The 17594-nt window shown below is 38.3% G+C and overlaps 1 pseudogene; it reads right to left on the reverse strand.

Annotated features, from left to right (window-relative positions):
* Nucleotides 1-15186: 15186 nt before the first annotated feature.
* Nucleotides 15187-15305, reverse strand: n-R5s209 (annotated as a pseudogene).
* Between the last annotated feature and the right edge of the window lie 2289 nt (nucleotides 15306-17594).

Raw genomic sequence — 17594 nt, forward strand, 5'->3', positions numbered from 1 at the left:
GCCTCCATGATATCCAGCTGTAAGGTATTTTCTCAGTTAGTGATCAAGGGCAAGGGCCCTTGTGTGTGGTGCCATCCCTGGCCTGGTAGTCTTGGGTTCAATAAGAAAGCAAATTGAGAAAGCCAGGGAGGCAAGCCAGTAAACAACATCCCTCCATGGCCTCTTCATCAGCTCCTGCTTCCTGACCTGCTTGAGTTCCAGTCCTGACATTCTTTGGTGAAGCTGAATAAACCCTCTCCTCCCCAACTGCTTCTTGGTCATGATGTTTGCACAGGAATAGAAACCCTGACTAAGACAAATTGGTACCAAAAGTGGGGTATTCCTGTGACAAACTGACCATGTTTTGGGGAGGACTGTGGAAGGACTTTGGAACTTTGAGCTAGAAGATCCATTCGGTGTTAAGAGCACTGTGGGATGTTGTGTAGGAGGTTGGAAGATAATGTTGAAAACAGTGTAGAAGATGGAGGCCTGGCTTGTGAAATTTCAGAGGGAAGATTAAAGACTCTTTTCAGGGCCATTGCTATTTTGAATGTGAAGATTCTGTGGTTTGTTTAGCTGGGGCTGAAGAATTAGCTGTGATTAACAAGATATCCTAAAGTATTAACAAGAAATAATAAAGTGAAAACTTTGCATTACTGAGACTATTGATGCTTGTTAGCTGGAGCTAATAAATTTACCTGTGATTAAGAAGAGACCAGCACTGGTATAGAGACAGACAAGTAGACCAATGGAATAGAATTGAAGACCCAGAAATGAACCCACACACCTATGGTCACTTGATCTTCGACAAGGGAGCTAAAACCATCCAGTGGAAGAAAGACAGCATTTTCAACAATTGGTGCTGGCACAACTGGTTGTTATCGTGTAGAAGAATGCGAATCGATCCATACTCATCTCCTTGTACTAATGTCAAATCTAAGTGGATCAAGGATCTTCACATAAAACCAGAGACACTGAAACTTATAGAGGAGAAAGTGGGGAAAAGCCTTGAAGATATGGGCACAGGGGAAAAATTCCTGAACAGAACAGCAATGGCTTGTGCTGTAAGATCGAGAATTGACAAATGGGACCTAATGAAACTCCAAAGTTTCTGCAAGGCAAAAGACACCGTCAATAAGACAAAAAGACCACCAACAGATTGGGAAAGGATCTTTACCTATCCTAAATCAGATAGGGGACTAATATCCAACATATATAAAGAACTCAAGAAGGTGGACTTCAGAAAATCAAATAACCCCATTAAAAAATGGGGCTCAGAACTGAACAAAGAATTCTCACCTGAGGAATACCGAATGGCAGAGAAACACCTGAAAAAATGTTCAACATCCTTAATCATCAGGGAAATGCAAATCAAAACAACCCTGAGATTCCACCTCACACCAGTCAGAATGGCTAAGATCAAAAATTCAGGTGACAGCAGATGCTGGCGTGGATGTGGAGAAAGAGGAACACTCCTCCATTGTTGGTGGGAGTGCAGGCTTGTACAACCACTCTGGAAATCAGTCTGGCGGTTCCTCAGAAAATTGGACATAGTACTACCGGAGGATCCAGCAATACCTCTCCTGGGCATATATCCAGAAGATGCCCCAACTGGTAAGAAGGACACATGCTCCACTATGTTCATAGCAGCCTTATTTATAATAGCCAGAAGCTGGAAAGAACCTAGATGCCCCTCAACAGAGGAATGGATACAGAAAATGTGGTACATCTACACAATGGAGTACTACTCAGCTATTAAAAAGAATGAATTTATGAAATTCCTAGTCAAATGGAGGGACCTGGAGGGCATCATCCTGAGTGAGGTAACACATTCACAAAGAAACTCACACAATATGTACTCACTGATAAGTGGATATTAGCCCCAAACCTAGGATACCCAAGATATAAGATATAATTTGCTAAACACATGAAACTCAAGAAAAATGAAGACTGAAGCGTGGACACTATGCCCTTCCTTAGATTTGGGAACAAAACACCCATGGAAGGAATTACAGAGACAAAGTTTGGAGCTGAGATGAAAGGATGGACCATGTAGAGACTGCCATATCCAGGGATCCACCCCATAATCAGCATCCAAACGCTGACACCATTGCATACACTAGCAAGATTTTATTGAAAGGACCCAGATGTAGCTGTCTCTTGTGAGACTATGCCGGGGCCTAGCAAACACAGAAGTGGATGCTCACAGTCAGCTAATGGATGGATCATAGGGCTCCCAATGGAGGAGCTAGAGGAAGTAGCCAAGGAGCTAAAGGGATCTGCAACCCTATAGGTGGAACAACATTATGAACTAACCAGTACCCCGGAGCTCTTGACTCTAGCTGCATATATATCAAAAGATGGCCTAGTCGGCCATCACTGGAAAGAGAGGCCCATTGGACTTGCAAACTTTATATGCCCCAGTACAGGGGAACACCAGGGCCAAAAAGGGGGAGTGGGTGGGCAGGGGAGTGGGGGTGGGTGGATATGGGGGACTTTTGGTATCGCATTGGAAATGTAAATGAGCTAAATACCTAATAAAAAACGGAAAAAAAAAAGAAAAAAAGAAGAGACCAGCATCATTGAGGTGAAATCTTCTGGGAAGTGTTTCTGAGAGCACAAATAGGCTGTGTTCCCGAGATAGCTAAAGTTGTACTCATGCAGCAGCAGGACTTGGTAGTGTGTAAGAATCATCCAGGTGGTACTGGTTTTGAAGGCATGAAGGAGTCATGCAGAGCAGCTGAGGCACCGTACTGTGAGAGACCATGGAAGGCCACTGGTGAAGGTGCAGCCTCGGTTGCAATTAATAGCCCAGGACTGAAGGGGTCAAACAGCATTTTGGAGATATCAGTACCATGAGATGACCACCTAGAACAGCAGCAGCAGTACAGTACAGGCAGCTGGAGCAAAGAAAAGGTGTGTGCTACAAAGGGCAGAGCTGGAGAAGTGACCCAAGCCCTTGGAGGAGCCCAGAAGATTGTGAGTTGGATCCCAGATATTGGATGGTTGGAGACTGATTTTTGCTTTGATTGTGACTGTACCCTGATATTTTTCCCTCTTAAAGGAAGAAAGTATTTTAGAGGAGCCCACAGTTAAGAGACTTTGAAATATATTGGACATTTGCCGGTTTTAATAGATATTGGACATTTTAAAGGAATTGAACTTTTAATATGTAAATACTGTGGGAATTTTAAAGTTATTTGGAGTTTGGGGTGGGTAAGAAAGTAAGGGTTGAGTCTTAAAAGTGATGTGTTTGTGTGTCAAATTGACAAGGGGACAGTTGTACTGTCTGTTTTTGTGTGTTAACTTGATACAAGCTGGAGTTATCACAGAAAGAAGCTTCAGTTGGGGAAGTGTCTCTATGATATCCAGCTGTGGAGCATTTTCCCAGTTAGAGATCAAGGGGGAAGGGCCCCTTGTTGATGGGACCATCCCTGGGCTGGTAATCTTGGGTTCTATAAGAGAACAAGCTGAGCAAGCCAGTGGAAGCTGGTCAGTAAGTAACATCCCTCCATGGTCTCTGCATCAGCTCTTGCTTCTTGACCTGCTTGAGTTCCAGTCCTGCATCCTTTAGTGATCAACAGTGGAAAGTATAAGCTGAATAAATCCTTTCCTTCTCAACTGCTTCTTGGTCATGATGTTTGTGCAGGAATAGAAACCTTGACTACGACACTCCATTTCTGTTGTTATGTCTCTCTTTTCATTTATGATTTTACTAATTTGGATACTGTCTCTGGTACCTTCTGATTAGTCTGGCTAAGAGTTTATCTATATTGTTGATTCTCTCAAAGAACCAGCCTTTGGGTTTGTTGATTCTTTTTATAGTTCTGTTTGTTTCTATTTGGTTGACTTCAGCCCTGAGTTTGACTATTTCCTCCATTCTACTCCTTTTGGGTGAGTTTGATTCTTTTTGTTCTGCAGCTCTCAGGGGTGCTGTTAATTTGTTAGTGTAAAATCCTGCCAGTTTCTTTACCAGGACACTTAGTGCTATGGATTTTCCTTTTAGCACTGCTTTCATTGTGTCCCATAAGTTTGACTACAATGTATCAACATTTTCATTAAATTCCAGGAAGTCTTTAATTTCTTTCTTTACTTCTTCCCTGACCAATTTATCATTGACTAGAGAGTTGTTCAGTTTCCACATACACGCGGGCTTTCTGTTGTTTTTACTGTTATTGAAGACTAGTTTTAGGCCATGGTGATCTGATAGGATGCATGGGATTATTTCAATCTTCTTGTGTTGGTTGAGGGTTTTTTGTGTCCAATTATATGGTCAATTTTTGAGAAGGTACCATGAGGTGCTAAGTAAAAGGTATGTTCCTTTGTCTTAGGGTGAAATGTTCTGTAGGTATCTGTTAAATCCATTTGGTTCATAACCTCTGTTAGTTTCTGTGATGGTTTGTATATTCTTGAACCAGGGAGTGGCAAGAGGTGTAGCCTTGTTGGAATAGGTGTGACCTAGTTGGAGTAGGTGTGTCACTGTGGGTGTGGGCTTAATACTCTCACCCTAGGTGCCTGAAAGTCAGTCTTCCACTAGCATGCTGCCTTTGGATGAGGACATAGAAGTCTCAGCTCTGCCTGTGCCATGCCTGTCTGGATGCTGTCATATTCCCACCTTGATGATAATGGACTGAATCTCTGAACCTGTAAGCCAGCCCCAATTAAATGGTGTTTTTTATAAGTCTTGCCTTGGTCATGGTGTCTTTTCACAGCAGTAAAACCCTAACTAAGAGAGTTTCACTGTCTCTGTTAATTTTCTGTTGCAAATAGCCCTGGGGCTAGTTATATTTGATGATAATTGCATTCTCCTGTGATGGGCTTTGAACAACAAACGAGTCAGCACTCAAATGATTCCTGTAAACCTTCTTCCCACCTGACTGTAAAAATAGAGCTTAGAGCTGGTGACTGGGGGTGTGGGGGGGGGGAGAAAGAGGGGAAGGTGGACTTGAAGGTTTTCGGGGAAAAGGGGGGAGGGGGAGAGAGAGAGAGAGAGAGAGAGAGAGAGAGAGAGAGAGAGAGAGAGAGAGAGAGAGAGAATATGAATGATGTAGCGGGAGGAGAAGAAGAAGAAGGAAAGTGTAGCGGAAGCAACTGGCCTGGAGGAACAGCAACTAATAAAGGACCTCTTTTTTTTTTCCATTTTTTATTAGGTATTTAGCTCATTTACATTTCCAATGCTATACCAAAAGTCCCCCATAGCCACCCACCCCCACTCCCCTACCCACCCACTCCCCCTTTTTGGCCCTGTCGTTCCCCTGTACTGGGGCATATAAAGTTTGCAAGTCCAATGGGCCTCTCTTTCCAGTGATGGCCGACTAGGCCATCTTTTGATACATATGCAGCTAGAGTCAAGAGCTCCGGGGTACTGGTTAGTTCATAATGTTGTTCCACCTATAGGGTTGCAGATCCCTTTAGCTCCTTGGGTACTTTCTCTAGCTCCTCCATTGGGAGCCCTGTGATCCACCCATTAGCTGACTGTGTGCATCCACTTCTGTGTTTGCTAGGCCCCGGCATAGTCTCACAAGAGACAGCTACATCTGGGTCCATAAAGGACCTCTTGTATGGGAAAGATGGTATATAGTGGTAGATCGTCTCAATGTAGGCACACAGCATATATTCAGATTAATTGAGTTGTGTTTTCGTTTCCCAGGCTTATTTGGGTTGGCTATTTACTGCAACAAATTGGCTCTCAAAGTATTGATTTGAACTCAACTAACCGGAGATAAAAAGTCACTGCCTCCCCCCCCCCATCCCTGAATGGGGGTTGGACATCGATATAGGCTGTAGCAGTGTGGATTTGAAGCTGACTGGGCTTGAGAAGCCTAAATAGAATGGCAGAGAGGCATTTGTGCCTGAGAGAGTCTTTCTGTGTCTGTTTCCCCAAATCCTTTGCTCCCTACCCTGCCTTCCCAACCCCCAAATAGGGACAAAGACAGTGGGTGTCTTTCTATACTCAGCTCCTCCCTGTGAATATAGAATTGGGAGACAAAGATACAAAGGGCTCTGGACTAGGTAATTTATTGATATAAAGAGAGAAATATGCCAGGAGGTGATATATTTAACATGGCTTTAATCCCAGCACTTGGGAGACAGAAGCAGGCAAATTTCTGAGTTCCAGGCCTCTCTGGTCTACAGAGTGAGTTACAGGACAGCCAGGGCTACACAGAGAAACCCTGTGGAGGAAGGGAGGGAGGGAGGGAGGGAGGGGGGGAAGGAGGGAGAGAGAGAGAGAGAGAGAGAGAGAGAGAGAGAGAGAGAGAGAGAGAGAGAGAGAGAGAGAGAGAGAAATATAACCTTTTGATACTTAAAGATGAGAAATTTCGTTAGATAGGGAATATTAGTCACTGACTCTAAGTAGAGTGAGCAGTGATAATTGCCTGCTATGAACAGCTATTAATTAATAGATGTCTGTGGCTTCAGGTAGAGAACACAACAGATAGATGCTATAACAGGATGGTTGCTCTAGGCAGAGCTTAACAATTAAAAACTATCTGCTTCCTATGGGCAGATATTAGTGAAAGTTTGAATTAATTGCTTTAAAGATGGTATAAAGATATATTGCTCTAATAATTCTTATAGGATACTTATGTTCTGTCTAATGTTGGCTGCACAGGAATTTTTGGGTTTACATTCTCATTTAACAAGCTGCCTCTTAAAAGCAGGTATAGATAGAAGTGTGAATTAATTGTTTTAAAGACAATATAATAAAGTCTGCAGGAAACTCATATTCTCTAAGTGGACTCCATGAGAATTTTAGATTAGTTTCCTGAAATGACAAGTTAGGAAGGCCTAAATATGCTAAAATGTGTGTGATTTTGAGTATTGTGGTTGTTTTATTATTTCTCTGGGACAGAGGGCAAGCTACAGGTTTTCCTGGATACAGGCTGAAGAATATGCTGATTTGGGGAAAAGGTTTTGTCTTTGTGTTTTTGGAAAAGGTGATTAAGGTATTTACACCTTCCAGAGTTATATGGGTCAGATTTGATAGAGGGAGACCCCATGAAGAACTAGATTCCAAGGAACCAAACAAAAAGGTTATTTTGATGATAGTAAAATATTGTTTTGAGATTTATATATTACAGAATATACAGCCTTGGTGAATTTCATCATCAGACATGCTGAACTGACCTGTCTGCACTCCTGCTGTCTTGGTGTTTCATCTGGATCCAGTCAAGACAGACACATCAGAGACTAATACAATTGTTGGTGTGGCCTTCTTAAGGAAAATCATATCACCTATTTTCCCTACCCTTCCCACTCCCTTCAAAAATATCTCAATGCCCATATTCAGCTTGAAGATGTTATGAAGAGTCATCGTCCCAATTCCCTAGGATTTGGAGCTGGGGTTTGTTATTATAGGTTGTCTTTCTAGGTAATGCAGAGTTGGTCATAATTTGAACAGAGAAGAATATATAGAATTAATTGAATAGCAATAATCTCATTTGGTAGAAATCTCTTCAATTGTTACTAAGCTGAAGTCATAATTTCTTAAATGGTACGTAATTTGATGTACAATCAAAGCTTTTCATTGGTATAAAATTCTTGTATTGATACTAAAAATTTTGAAGTACAGAGCTTAGACCCAGTCCTTCTATTGCTGTTATTATAAACAGGTCTGAGATGTTTAAGCCTGTCACTTAAGGCCCATTAGGAAACTCATGGCTCTGAGTTTATTGTTATGGTGTTTTCAGTTATTTTAATTAGAAATGCCTGAAAGTAGGTAACAGAGAACAGTTCAGATTACTTCACATAGATAGTTGATTTTCAAAAACCACAAAATGTGATGTTTACTGTTATTTATTCACTTGTTGTTGAGACTAGTCTGCTCCTGACAGTTTCCCCTGTTTTGGATTCAAAGAAGAAACTGAGCATCGTTGAGTTACTCCAGTTGTGGCAAAACTGCCCCTAGGTAAGAATTGCCTCATTTCATCTACAGACATAATACTGTCCAAAAAAAGGACACAATTACAGGTTAGGACAGCTTGATTCTGCCAAGACAGACTAGGCTAGTCCTTAATATTCTTCTTTCTCTAAGTCTGTCAGATGACTCTGGCCAGTAGACCGAAGACCAATGCTCCAACGTGTTGAAGTAAGGGACTGTCCCAGTGACCAATGGTCTCTACAAATTTGCTAAGTTTTGGAAACAGTATTAAGCTTCCTATAGATTTTCAGTTAATATCAGAAGTTCTTGGATTTCTGAAAGGGTAGGAAAACTCCATAGTCTCCTAGCCAACCAAGGCTTTTTACTTTGAGAGGAAGAGATTTGAGAGGTTGGTTTTCATATGGCATTCAATCTAAAGCCAAGACATAACCAAGGGAAGAACTATAGTCTTTTAAGTAAGGATAGATGGCAGAGGTTCTATTTATTTAGCAAAGATGATGACTGGGTGTTAGGTCTCTTGTACTTTATAAATTATAAAATAGTTGCATTAAATTATATACGAGATAAAATATCCTTTTAATTGGACAGAAAGGGGGAAATGTTGTGGATAGCCCTGGGGCTAATTATATTTGATGTTAATTCTGTTCTTCTGTGATGGGTTTTGGACAAGGAATGAGTCAGCACTTAGGTGATTTCCTATAAACATCCTTCCTACCTTAATGTATAAAATAAAGGCTAGTGTTGGTGATTGGGCAGAGAAAAAGGGTAAAGTGGAGCTGAAGGTTTTAGGAGAAAAGGACAGAAAGGGAGGACAACGGAGGAGGAGGAGAAGAAGGAAAGTGGAACAGAAGTACCTGGCCTGGAAAACACACAAGCTATAAGGGGGTCTCTTATATGGGGAAGATAGAGGGAAGATAGAAGTGCAGTGGTAGATCTGTCCAATCTAGACACACAGCATGTATTCATGTTAACTGAGTTGTGTTTTCATTCCCCTGGCTTACTTGGGTTGGAGATTTACCACGCATTTCTATTTCAATGATCTATACACTGGTGAGAGTGTGGTTTTGACGTCTCCAACTATTATTTTATGGGGTTCAATGTGTATTTTGAGCTTTAGTAAAGTTTCTTTTATGAATGTGAGTGCTCTTGGAGCATAGATGTTCAGATTTGAGACTTTCTCTCAGTGGATTTTCCCCTTGATGAATATGAAGTGTTCTTCCTCATCACACTTGATAACTTCTAGTTGAAAGTCTATTTTGTTGGATATTAGCATTGCAACTTCAGCTTATTTCCTGTAAGAATTTGCTTGTAAGTTCTTTTTCCATCCTTTTATTCTGAGATAGTGTCTGTCTTTGTTACTGACAGGTTTTTTATATGCAGAAAAATGCTGGATTTTGTTTGCATATCTAGTCTGTTACCTTATGTGTTTTTATAGGTGAGTTGAGTCCATTAATATTGAAAGATACTAAAGAGAGATGACTGTTGGTTCTTCAAATGTTTGTTTTTGTAGGTGGCTTTATGTGCTTGTGGTTCTCTACTTTTGGCTTTGATGTGAGATGCTGAATATCTTGTCCTTTCTTTGATGCAGGTACATTTCTTGTGTTAGAGTTTTCCTTCCAGGATCCTCTGTACGGCTGGGATGGTAGATAGATACTATTTGAATTTCATTTTGTTCTGGAAGATTTTGGTTTCTCTATCTATGTTGATTGAGAGTTTGCTAGATCTAGTAGTCTGAGCTGGCATTTGTATTCTCTTAGGCTGCATGACCTCTGACCAAGCTCTCAAGAAGTTGTATGGCTGAGTCCTTTCAGATTCATGAACACAGACTGTCTGACACTTAGGTATTTGAATCCTGAATGAAATGCTTAGCCCTCATAAACACCACCATGCACTGATTAATTTAAAATCATGGGGAATATATTATCTGATCAAACTTTTACATCGGACTTTTAGCTACAGCTAATGTAACTGTTTGCAAAACCACATTAAATGTTTAAAGAACAATATCATGATAGTCATTAATTTATCACTCAGAGAGCACAAATAATATATAAGTTAAAAATAATTCAAGAGAGGATGCTATCTTATATAGCTTGGAACTTTATCTTGATTGCTCTATTAGACCTGAAAAGAAAAAAAATAGTGTTACTTAAATGTTTCTTTGTTTCTTTATTTATTTCTTTATATATTAATAATGCTCACCTGAAATTTAATGATAAACATCCAAAAATGGAAAGAACATAATTGTAAACAAGTAAGTTCTGAAGATGGAATATTGCAGTTATAAATGTAACATGAACAGTATTTGCCTTCAGGGATACAGTGGAAAGATATTGTCTCCAAAAAGTAAATAGCTTTGGGGCTAGAGAATGGGCTCAGTGTGTAGTGTGTGTAGGGCTTACAAAGCAAGTATGAAGACAGAATTTCACCTCAGTGAAAAGTTTCATATGGTGGCTGACCCTTGTAATTCCAGTCTTGGAGTAGCAGAAACCAGAATCCCTGGGGCTTGCTGTCAAGAGCATTTAGCCTAATCAGTAAGCCCCAGATTTCAACAAAAGACCCTGATTTCAAAACAAGGTAGATAGTATCTAAGGCAGAATAGATGAGGCTGACCTTTGTCCTTCATGTACATACATACACCACATATCCACGCACACACTCCCAGATATGTATAACCAGACTACCTCTCTTTGCAATGTTTTCAGTGTACTAAGGTTTACTTTAGATGTTAGATTTACAAAGATAATTATCTATACTCTCAAGAAGTTACCTTTTTCTTTGGTCAAGTCTGCATTTTATAAGAAAAGTAGATATCCATCTCAGATCAGCTGTGATAAACAGCAAAACTAGAGGTATTCTCTGTGAGACTGAGAAGGAATCTCAAAATTGCTCACAAAAATCATGTTCATGTATCCCAAGAAGAGAATACATCATGCAAAATGGGCCAAAGTGAATATGATCATAACACGCTAGAGGGTATAAGATCAATTGTGAAAAATCAACTGTCACATTTAGTCAGAAATAAGTACATTCAGTGGGGCATATGCCATGTGAATGAGATTTTTCTTCATGACACACACTCACAAATTTCAGGATATCATTAAACAATTTATGTTTAAGCGAATGAATATTGTGGTTACAATGATAATACTTGCTCAGAGTTATGAGATGGTTTAAGTCTGGATGTGTATTTGAATCATGACATTTGCTAATTAACATAAATTGGATTTTACATAGTCTTTTATTCATTGGAGAAGTTTTAGATTCATAGCAAATTTCACTCCATGTCTCCATTCAGTTACATTCCACTCATCCCCACAGCTCCCTAAACAATGATGCATTTCTTACAGACGTTGCTCCTATAGTGAATATCATCATCATAATCCATAATCACTGATTGTTTAGGATTTGGACAATATAAAATGGCCTGTATCCATCGTTGTAGTATCATGATAATTTGACAGTCTAACATAGTCTGCTAGGGTCAAAGAGATGGGTCAGCAATTAGGAGCACTCATTCTTGCAGAGGACCCATTTCCATCACTAATATCCACATAGTTGCAACCCTGCATTAGTCCAGTTCTAGGGGATCCATGGCCTTTTCTGACTTCTGAGGGCACCAGATATTTAGGCAGTACTTAGAGGTACACATGAACAAAATACTCATACACATAAGTATATTAAGAATTAACTCATACATATAATTATTAAATATTTTGTCTTTCATTTATATTTGTTTCTTTTCCTGATAGAAATATTTTGACTATCTTCTGAGCCTTAATTATTCTAGAATAACATGTAATTGAAATCATGATATAATCTTTGCATAGTGAATCATTTCTTGCACTAATAAGAATTAAAATATCAATAGATGCATGAAAACATCCATGAGCTACATTTCCATTGAAGCAATTACTGTTGGTGACAATGACTGAAATACAAAATGAAAAGCTCCTGAAGATTTTATGTGTAAATAGAGGTCAGTAAGAACATTGAATGTAATGAGATGTGAAGGGAGAAGTCCTATTTCTTCACACCTAAATAAGGAGGGTCAGAATTCCATGCCATGATGCTATGAACACAGACCAAAACCATATTCCATCCTCTATGCGCCACTTCCTAAATATACAGGTCTCTAGAATATCTTATTCTCTATAGTTATATATTACAGTGTTGTACAGATTCTAGATGTTTTAAGGCTTCATTCTTTTGGAACAAGTTATAACATGAAGATTTAGTTTATTGGTAGAACTAGAAGACTGGACATTCATTTAAAAGACAGATTTCTTGCTGGATGAGTTGGCCTTTTCAAGAAGAGCAGAAACTTATGGCTCCTATCACTCTGTTGTAGGGAAATACAACATTGGGAAAGAAACAGTTATTGACTTAAAAATCTGTTCTGGAATTCTTGAGATATTTACTCAGACGCTGAAATTCATTACAAAACTACAAACTTGTGATGTCCACCTAAATATTATTTATTTGAAATAGCAAGTGAAGTTAAAGTTAAAACATTTAGGTAAAGAACAAGTGGAGTTCTGGCAAAAAAGGACAAGTAGAGAAAAATATTAGGAAAAGTTGGTGTCTATACTGGTAAGGAACTTAACCTGCTAAATTCATCAGAAAGTATCTGGGTGATAACTGGGACATTTAAATTGTAAACAGATCTCAGACTTACACCCCAAATCTTCATCCACAAAGAATTTTGGTTTAGCTGGATCAGTTAGTGCCACAAGACATTACTGAAAGCAGCCAAAAGAATTCCATAGCTATCAGGGAAACATGGGAGCTGGGTGTGACCAGGAAATACACACAGCACAGCACAGCACAGCACAGCACAGCACAGCACAGCACAGCACAGCACAGCACAGCACATCATAAAGAGCTGATTGTGAGCACTTTGAATAATATACACATGGTTAGGTGTATCAAAAGCCCTACAAATAATATGAGACCAAAGAGAAAGAAATATCGTTTGATGTTAATCATAGCTGTTGTAGTAGAGAGAGAAGCTCACCAAGATGAGAAGCCTTCATTTTCTGAAGGATCAGAAGGGCTCAGCCTTCTTGTAAAAAAGACTGACCCTGACTGGCTCACTCCATTTACTTTTATTCAATCATTACACAAAATTAATTGAGGTTGGGAAATATTCCAACTATCAAAGTTGTCTTGCCCTTGATGCTTGAGAGAGCAGACAACCCACACAGATCTCAGTCCCCTTTGAACATGACTAGACATAATCAAAAGTAAGACCTCCAAGTTTGCCGGAATCATCTTAGGACCAGGGCTTGTGGAGCTGCAAGCTCGTACATAGCACCAAATGCAGTCTTTCTAGGGAGGCAACATTTTTTTCAAGGTTCAGCCTCAAACCAAAAATACCAAAGGCTTGGTTTAAATATTTCACTCAAAGCTAGACACAAAGGCTTTACTTTATATATCACTGCAGAGAAAAGTAGAGCTAAAACTGAAGGAAGTAATGGTTTTATACTTCTCAAATTTGATGCAAATTGCTAACTTACAGATATTTACAAGGACTATAAGAATCCAAGTATGGAAATAACACAGAAACATGCACAGACACATCATAGAATAAAGGTGCAAAACATCAAAGAATGGAGCAAGTTGTGAAATCATCAAGATACAAACAGGTACATGTAAACAAGTGGACCCCTGTGGAAGCAGAAGAGAGCCTGTCATTAACAGTGACATCTAGAAGGAAGCATGTAACTAGTTCAGTGTGCAGAAGATGAAATGCCTGTTAAATAAGGATCATAAACCCGGAAATATTTTCTTTCAAAGACAATGACAGAATATAAGCATTCTTATCAAAACACGAGGCAGAGATGCTTATTTCAGTAGGTATTTTAAAGAAAACCCCCCAGCAAGTTTTTTGACTGGAAGGCAATTCTAATCTACAGATTTAAAATGGAAAGAGATTTAATTTTTAGTTGAAAACTTAAAATAATCCTCAATATATAACCAAAGTCGTACAGTCTGGATTAGCAAGAATAATCAGCATCTCTTCTTAGATAAGTTAGAGAATTAGAGAAACAGGACATATGCTACCCTGGAAAAGCAAAAGCCAGGAGAATGTGAGAATTCACTACATAAAGCAGAAGCTCAGGGGTAGTAGCTTACTATGAAGGACTTCTATTTGTCCACTTCTTCCAAGTTCAAGCATTCCATCATGGACTGACACTCATCAAACCTAGGGATATCTAAAAGAAAACTCATTAAGTTTCAGGATATAAACAGAACAGAAGTTTCAGGAAGTCCCTAAAACCTACCATCCCAAGCTATGTAAGCAGTATCATTTGATGAGATTAGTATATTCTTCAAACTGTTGAACTAAGTATAAATCAGGCAGAGGGCTCTTGAGTTACAAATTATATCCATTATCAGCAGAACTGGCATTCCAAAAGAACAAAGAAGAGAGTTTATTTTGTACTGAAATAACTATCTCATGAAGAAAGGAAAGGAATTATATCAGCATTCTTTCAGTTTCTGTAACAAGAACATGGGAACATTAGATGTATATAGAACAAAATAGAAGTATAAACTACAACAGCAATTTTGTAACGAATAATATTATTATTTAAAAGTTCAGGAAGAATCAAGATTTTGCTATATTATCAAATAAATACTCATGAAGTCTGCCATCCATATCCTATCTATTTTAGTTACTTTTCTTGTTGCTATTTGAAAACACCTAACAAAAAAAATATACAGAAAAAGAGGTATATTTTCCACCCAGAGTTTGAGGTCACTGCCCCGACACTATGAGGCAGTTGGTTACATTACACTTATAGGTAGCAGACAGAGATGAACACTATCTCTTTCTTTTCAGCTGAGGCCACCAAACCATAGAATGTCAATCACACTCACCTACAGATTTTCTCACAGGCATTTTTTTTCATTATAAACTCCGTAAGTTTGACAGTCAAGAATAACCATTACACATTTTACATAAGGAATTTCAATTCCCTTTTAGAAAAACCGTGAAGGTCGTGAATGATATCTTTAATTTACATTAAGAAAAACAAGGTGGTATATGAATTAAAATGAAATATTTTTATATGATTAAAAATAAAGTTTTTTCAATATGAATTTTATTTTAAAAATTGATTAATATTTTGTAGTTAAGTTATTAAAATCTATTTAAAATATAGCTAAGATATAGCTTAACTTTTCTCAAAAATTTAAAAATAAAATTTATTTCAAACCACTATTTTAAAATGTCTAAATCAGATAAAAATAAGTGATAACATATGATTTCAGATATCACAATGAGAGTTTCCCATTTACATTCTGTATTTTTTTTTTAAATCCTACAGCACCCGGTAATCCTGGACAGTCTCCCATCCAAGTACTAACCAGGCCCAACCCTGCTTAGCTTCTGAGAACAGACGAGATTGGGCGCGTTCAGGGTGGTATGGCCCTAGACTACATTCTGTATTTATAAGACTTTTTGATTTATTTATTTTTTATGTATTTCATATGTATCACATTTGCCTCATCTCTACTCTTTCCTCTTCCTCTAACGCCTACAATGTACCCTCAACTTCTGAAATCTGTCTGTATCCACTCCCATATCATTGTTCCACTCCCTCCTCCTCTAAGTCTGTGAAGTGTTACTCATATTTATACATGTTTGGTGTTGATAATTGGAACTGAATAACATGTTAGGGTGCACTTCCCTATAAAAGAGTGCCCTTTTCCTCTTTCAGCAGGCAATACCTTTTACGTCTTTAACTTAGGGGTGAGAGTTTTGAGTATTTCTTTATCTGCTCTGGAATATCAACAAGGGTCATTGTACAGGTCTTCTTTAGAGAAATATACCCATCATAAGTAAAGGACACTACCTCACAGTGACATCCTGTTCATATGGCTTCTACAATCTTCCTGTTCTACTTAGATATCCCCCCACCCCCGAGTCTTAGACATAGCAGTTACATGTATCAAATTGTGCTGGACTCCCTTGGTCTGTTTTGTGTTATTTTGTTTTTTTCTGCATTTTTACCAGTTGGGGATTTTTGTGATAATCTCCATCTTCTACAGGAAGAAGTTGCTTTGATGAGGAGTGAGAGCTACGCTTCCTTGCAGATACAAAAATATGCATTTATAAATTTATAATTATAATATCTATAAATTATCCTGGTTTTAAAAAGTGGACATTGGAGGCATTCCTCTAGTGTTCATGACCTCACCACATTGGCTAGGTTTGTAGAACAGGCATGAACAAAGATGATGACCTGCCTCATACTTATCCATCAAGAAAACCTATAATATACCGCTATAATCACAGTAAACAATTTAAATCAAAGAAGGTGAAATGATATGGAACTTCATTTCATTTCTTCTTGTTCATATAAACACAAAGCCTTTACAATTACATATTGGAAATTTTCAGTTATTTTAAGGCACTTCTGTGGCTCATAATCAAAACAAATAAGGCAAATTATATTATATCATTTGGTGCAATAAAAACACCACGAATCAACAACTTAAGAACATTCTCCTTTTCATATTATAACTACATAATTAAAATGAAGCATCTAATTTTACAGTTCTCATATTGGAACATATTCTTCAGTAGTACATTGTGCTCATGTATTGAGATGGGATTTCTGTACCTGTTTCTTTCAACCTTTGGAAAAAGTAAAGTAAGTGGCTGAATGTGCACTGATGCAATGAGGAATAGGGAGAGCTCTTTAATGTGTTGGATCCTTGGGATCCTATTGAAGGACAACAGGGACTGACCTTCCTTGTGTATTACAAATCGTGAGAAAGCCACTGGAAAGTCATGGGTTATATAATAAGGAAGATAAGATTGAAGAATGAGAAGTGTTGATTTGAAACAAAGGAAGGTACAAAATGAGAAAGAAACACAGAAAGAGAACATATACAATCAGTGAACAGTTTTAAATCTGCATAAAGAGATTTGCAATGTACACAATCTTAGTTTGAAAGTGATGCTTAAAATGTATGAAAGTCTAGAAATACTACAAGGTTTAATTTCATTCAGTCTAGATGCTAGATTAAAATTAATTAAAAGCATATATTTCCAAACAAAGATTAAGTATCAAACTTCTAACATGAACATGTACTCAGAAAAGGAAAAGTGGCAGCACTAATTTCACACCCTCTAGAGACCAGTGGCATGACTCAGTGGGTACAGGCACCGTTCTTCAGGCCTTGAAATCTGAATCTTATCCACAAACTACATTTTAGTATGTAATGAAAACATAGGAATTAAATTAAAACAGTCATAAAAAATGTATCCTAAACAAACCACAGGGAACGAAATAATTAAGTGTTTTAACAAACGATATTCTTAGAGGAGCCCGAAGAGATGGCTCAGTGTTTGATAGCATGAAATGTTTTGGCATAGGTTTCAGATTCGGTTCTTAGGAAACAATTTTGTTTTCTCCCAATGGCCTGTCACTCCAGTTTCAGGTGATCTACAGTTGCCTTTTGACCTCATCAGGGACTAGAAGCACATGTGGTACATGTGTATACATGCAACTTGTCAGATATAAAGTAAATAAAATAAAATAGGTAAATAAATCCCTGGATTTAAAGTTACAATCATTTACCAGGTGCCTGGTGTGGGTAGTGGGAACTGACTAGCAAGTATTCTTAACCACTGAACTATCTTTCTAGCTCTTTTATTGCCATGCTTTAGCAGTTGTTTAAACAATGACATTCCTTAGCCAGTCAATGAAGAATATTT

This window comes from Mus musculus, chromosome 1, assembly GCF_000001635.26.
Source record: "Mus musculus strain C57BL/6J chromosome 1, GRCm38.p6 C57BL/6J".
NCBI lineage: Eukaryota > Metazoa > Chordata > Mammalia > Rodentia > Muridae > Mus > Mus musculus.